Consider the following 6,713-nt stretch of genomic DNA (forward strand, 5'->3'; position numbering starts at 1 on the left):
ATATTTTCACACACTTTTCTTTGTTCTTCCACTACTTCCAGATCCTTGGAAAAAATTGTTATGTACTTTCAATCCTCACTAGGAGGCCATGGAAGAAAAATTATAACCAAGAAAGGATATAAATACAAGAGGAAATAGCAAAACAATGTCAATTATAATTAAGGAAGAGAGGTATAGGCGACTTATCCTTTAATAATTTTAAGGAAATGTTGGCTCCCTCTTGATCTTAACCTTCTTGAACCCATCTTGCAAATTTATCAACCTCAGTATCATCATTAGTATGATGCCATTCCTTCCTTGCATGAGCTAATGTTTCTTCTTTCATCAAAAACATTAATCTAGGTATAGGTCTAGGATTTTATCCACAAACCATAGGATTTTCACATCCAAACTTCCAGTCTTCTAGTATTTACAATTGCTAGTTTTTCAAAAATCATTTTATACCTTTTTGCAAGTCCAATAGAATTTGTAATGTGCAAATTCTCCATTCCATATCCAACTATCCAAGAATATATAGAGTCCCCATGTCTCATAAAATAATCAAGGATATTCCATAAAAAGACAAGTACTGGTCATAATAAGGACACATCAAGTTCTACAAATGACTTATATTTCTTGAGAGAAATTTTGTCTCCAAACTTGAAATGGAACTCAACCTCTTCTTCATTGTAAGCTTATCATGTCAAAAGCGAACTTGTTCCATGATGAAAATGACCCTTTCTCCTTATTTCGCATTATGATTTTCAAGATTGAAAAAAATAGGTTCCATCCTTTAGTACAAAAATAATATTAGTATTAGCAATCAATATGAGCAGTGAATGAAATACATCTTCCAAGGCCTTTACTTCATAGTGCAAGGTCCATGACAATAAATGTTAGCAATAATTTTAAGAGCTTGTAGAATCAAAGAATATAATGCAACATTTTAAAAGAAAACAAAGGTTTATTATTCAAACATTCAACATGTGTATGGACCACATATTTCCCTTATGTGGCTTTTCCTTGCTTTGATAAACAATCTGAATTGTGATATTATCATTGATTCTTGAAATATCAAGATGAATTTCATGCTACATATTACTAGTGTATCTAACAATATGATCAAAGTTCATTTGTGAGACTCATCAATGAACTTTTAGGGTGAAGGGACTCCTTCGGTAGTCATCATAATTTCCCTTAATGTATTCTTCAAGGATCCCTTGTTGTAAGGCAAAAGATCAGACATAGTCCTATCAAATCTATCATGAAAACAACTTTCATTCCAAGCATCAAACCATATACTTATAGCTTCGTGGTCTCTTTCTAGGTTTGTATTCCCATGCCTCATACTGATATTTGAAGATCTCATCACTTTCCATTAAAGAACCAAGCCTTCTCCTTAGATAGAGATAATTTCAAACTTCTTTTGGTTGCTTCCTAAGAATCCTCAGCCTTAGTTATAGAGGCTTATATCTCAAGTACACTCACAGTCACATCAGTACAAGGTAGGGAATCTGCCATCACAAGTTCATTCTCCTATAAACAAGGTATGATAGAATAATCCAAGTCAGGATTATAGCCTTCCTTCTTGCTGACAGGATCTCATGAAACATTAGAAACCAATTACAAAATAATTACAAACTAAAACTAATTGTAGGCTATATTTTCCATCAACTATGAAATTTTAGATTCTTTGAGGCCTCCCAAGTTTTAATTCTAGGAAAAAATCCATACTAGGCCTACAACCTAGTCATAAGGCCCCTCATCCTTCTTAAAATAGGCCATGAATCCTTCTCAACCCACTAAAATAGACTTTGAGGCCTTCTCGACCTATTGTGACAGATTCTAAGGCCTTTCGGCCTATCTTCAACAAAAATTAAGAGCTCTGGCTCTATCCATAGACATAAGTATGCTTTATCCTTCATACTTAATCTATTTTCATTTCATTACTCGTTTATACTCCTTCATGGCTACTCCTTTAACCTTTGCTTTGAAACCATGATGCTTTTTGAAGGGTCTTATAAACTAATAATTATGATTTCTTACGTTAATCTATTCTAGAATTCACATTCATCATAAAGTAATTACACATAATATCTCAACAGTAGAAACAAAATTCCAGCAGGATCATAAAGAGATAGCCAAACAAGAGATACAAGCATTTACTTTGGGAAAGCCCACACTAGGGACAAACTCGACCACCTTTTCCTTAGATAAATAATTAATTTCAACAAAGATACATATCATTCTTTAATTCAAACATAAATTCAAACTTACTAGTAACATAGCACTTGTCACAACTGGTCAAACTTCCCTCTTTCAATTCAAATTGATTCCCAATGAACTCAATGTGGTCTGATATGATAGGGTTGAATTTTGGCCTACTTATACACCCAATAATATTATTTCTTAGACTTTGGTATGCCCATAAACTATCTGTTCTATTTGTTCTTACTCCACCTCATATTCATCAAATATTATGCCTCAGATTCATCTTATTTTCTACCATAGATTCATCTTGTTCTCAACGTCATATTGATCTTGTTATCTACTTCAGATTTGTCTTGTTCTCTGCCTCAGATGGTTCAAATTTATATCTTGAGTAGGAGAATGAAATTACTATATAGTCATCTATGAGGCTAAATGGGTGTCTCTTCCAACCCGGCCGACTTGATCCTTTGAGAACCAAAATTCAAATTTCAAAAATTAAAAATTCTTTCTTTTGAAACGAACATGAACAACATATCTTATGTTTTTCATTAGATATGTTTCTCAAGGGCTAAAATATCAATTATGAAGACCAACCATAGATAAAAAAAATTCAACACAATGAGGACTTAAAGTGTCGATGTGGGACAAGATCAGCTTCGTTCAAGGCCTATAGCTCTATCATTACAGGGGGGGTGGAACTTCTGACAAAGTGGAACAGTTAAGTAGAAAATGCCAAGGGCTTGGACATAAGTGAAAAGACTCAAGTGGTTACTACTCGACCTACCCACCATATATGAATTGTAGCATTCTGAATGCCACCTATGTCACCTTGGAGTTGTTCTTAGGCATATCATGCAACTAACAACTAGATGGCCATTTTTGAAAATTGGCCACACATAAATCTAGAAAACTTGTTTTTAATTAAATAGCCAAATCTCCCAAACTATTAAATTTTTAAAAAAGTTTCCCTCTTGGCACTCATTTAGGGCCATTTTGCAAAATACTACATGGCATATATTTTAAATTTCAACATCATTTTCTTGCAAAATGTGTCCAAAATTTACTGCCTAAAAACTACCATGAATTTTGACCATAATTAACCACTTTCTACAAAAATGGTTTCGTAAGGGGCGGGGGGGGAGGGGTTCCTTAGTGGTTTTTGAAACCACTAAGGGGGAGGATCCTTAGTGTTTTGGAAACCACTAGGTAGGGAAGGGGAGGGGGGCATGCCTCAAAGGTTTACATGATGCAAAGTGGTTTTTTATTGCCAACAAATATTACCCCCCGCCCCTCACTTTGTTAAAGCTCAGGCGGTCGGAGGGTCCCAAGATTAATAATAATCACTAATAAATCATATGGAGCAAACTCTTTGTATTGAAAAAATGAACTCTCAAAAGAATAACCCACATATCAACATGTTGTTGGCCCAACTAAACCAAGTTAGTGTAACTCCCCATTAGGAAAAATATTCATCATTCCCTATTGAAACATAGTTCAAGTATGATTAATTTTGGATTGCATGATAAAGTTGGGTTGATACCCATAGAAGCTCATATTTATATCCACTAGAATTGTAAAAGGCTTTAACTAAAGTTAATTTATTGTTATAGGAGCCACAGTAAGAGTCAACAAACAGAAACAATTATTGTTCATGACAAATCAATATATTTAATTATGAAAATTTTGTATTGTAGAACAATAATGAAGCAGTTCCATTGTTGTAATTGTCTCTGATACACCATCTGATCTAGGAATTGAAGTTTCCATCCAAAGGGTTTTCCTTTTCTCAAAACTTATGATCAATGTTGGTATTTCGCACAGGGGATTCACCGGGAAAGCAATACCATACCACATGAGTTCATATTGGGGTTTATATATTGAGGAAAATATAGCATAATATATTGGGGGACATATAGGGGTCATAGGGGGCAAAGGGTTTTTATATTGGAAAGTATAAAATATGGTGCTCAAAGTTAATGAAAAGATATAAAGGGGTATAAAAAATGTTAATGAAAAAATGGATACCTTCAATATCTAGTGGAAGTAGGGGTTTCTTAAATTGGGAAGGTGTATTGGGTTTGTATTTGTAGGGGGTTAAATAATGTGATTTTTAAGGTTTTTTTTCCAATATGTGGTCAAAATAAGGGTATTTTTTAATATGCCACGAACGCACATGATAGATCAAAGGTTCATTGAGTGAAGCCCCCAGTGGTATTTCGTACCTAAACATAAAATGCATTTGTTGAAGAATGTGCATTGATTAAACAATCTATTCATCCAAAATTATATAGGAACACAATAGAACACAGATAGAAACATAAAAACCGAGATGTAGTAGAAATAAAAATTCATTTCATTAATGTGAAAGAACTAAAATATGGTTACATATAGAATGGAAATAAACTAACTTAGGTGATGGTAGCGTATCTATGAGAAGAGATGTGGTGGCTACATGCCTCTGAAATGTGTTACAATGAGGCTCAAGGGCCTCTTTATTATTTAACAATAAGGGAAAATCATAAACAACCAAAACCCTAACCCCAAGAGATGGAACACCAAGAGTTTGCGGACCCCATTGGGGTTAGTTGGGCAACCAACTTCTCAGGGTTGTAACTTGGTCATATGATCTCCATTTAGCGTGTACAATACCTCTCTAGAAATATCTCTCTGAGTACTATAGGATTTACCATATTCCATAGCCTATGGATATGGACATGCTGCAAACCTAAACGAAATTTTGTTTAAGGGGTAAAAACAGCTTTGGAAGTTTAGGACCCAAAAAACTACTAAAAATAGTAAATGTTGCTATAATCAAGGAAATAGATGAAACTAACTTGAGGTCTAGGTGGAATAGGCGGGTGGCCACCAATATCCACCTAGATAATCTAATGGAAAAATGGGTTGTGACTCGTTGATGAGTAGCATCCTTTTGATCCGAAAAATAATAAGATCAAACTTGTCAGCATATCCTTTAATCTGCTCCTTTTCGAGCTTAAAATGATGACATCATATGCACATGTATTTCACTAGCTTTTTATTACACTTAAATACCAATGGGTTGTACACTAGTAGCACAAGTTTATTGTGACCACAATGACCATGGTAATCAACAACAAGTTCTCCTTGTGTGATGCAACAGAATAAAGGTTCAATGCAAGAAATAAATTGATAGATTTTGAGCAAACATTGCAAAGAAGTCAAAATTTTTTACTAGGTAATTTTAGGTTACAATAGTATGTCTAGAACATATTGTGACCATCATATTACAATGAAACTAATGTGTACTAAAGAAACACACTTTTAACTAATAGACACATTAGACCAAGTTGAGCTTAACTAACTCCTAAGTGTCTAAATATCCTAATACCCCCATTTAAGAAGAACAACTTGGGATGGGAATGAAGGATTTACAAAGGTGACACAATGGGAAAAGTAGGGAGGCATTAGATCCTATAGCCTTGTAATCACAACTTCATGAACTACTAACATAGATCAAAGTTTAGGAAGCTTTGATTTAGTAAGATACTTTATGAAAATATTTGCAATTTGATTATCTGTAGGGGTAAATAATGCTTCAGTAACTCAATCATGAATTAATTTTCTGATGAAGTGAATTTGGATCTCCATGTGTTTGTTGTGCATATGATTAATAACATCTTTGGAAAGCTTGATGGCACTCTAATTGAAGAACTATAGGGTGGTGAGATGTTGTTGATGGATCCAAAATCTGAAAGGACATATCAAAGCCAAAAATTCTTGTCTTGCATTAAGTGTTCCTTGGTACTCTACTTGTACTAAAAGAAGAGAGATAACCTGCTAGTTTTTACAAGCCCAAATGATAGGTATATAACCAAGATTAAAAACATAACCTGTATTAAAATTTGAATCATCATGTTTGTTAGCCCTATATGAATGAGTGAAACCAATAAAGAGAGGAGTTCCCTTTGAACTGTAATGTATCCAACCTAAACTATACCCTGAATATAAAGAAGTATCCCTTTTGTTATTTTCTAATTACTTTCATGTGGTGTTTGCACATACCAAGCAACAAGACGAATATAAATGAAAATATCGGGATGGGTATGAGTCAAACGTAAGAGTATTCTAAGTAACTAATGATACAAAGTGGCATCAACTTCAGTTGTAGTGTAGGTGGCAATAAGTTTGATTCCAAAATGAAAGGTACAAGGGGCTAATTTACAATTTTCTATGTGAAAATAACGAACAAGGTCACATAGATACTTAGTTTGGGAAAAAAATTCCTTCCTTGGCTTCCAACACTTGGAGGCTAAGGAAATAATGCAAATATCTTAATTAGATCATTTCAAACCTTTTCTTAAGGCTTGACTTCATATGGGTTAAAAGTTTAGGGTCCTTATACGTGAGGATAAGGTCATAAACATAAAAAGAAAGGATTATGATATGGCTTCCTACGTTATTGGTGTAGACATTGGGGTCAGAATGACATCTAAAGAAGATTACATCAAGAAGAAAACTATCCATTTTTGCATAGCTAGCTTGAG

This window comes from Pinus tabuliformis, chromosome 3_1, assembly GCF_031772625.1.
Source record: "Pinus tabuliformis cultivar Carrire ecotype Pingquan chromosome 3_1, CPIR1, whole genome shotgun sequence".
NCBI classification, from domain to species: Eukaryota; Viridiplantae; Streptophyta; class Pinopsida; order Pinales; family Pinaceae; genus Pinus; species Pinus tabuliformis.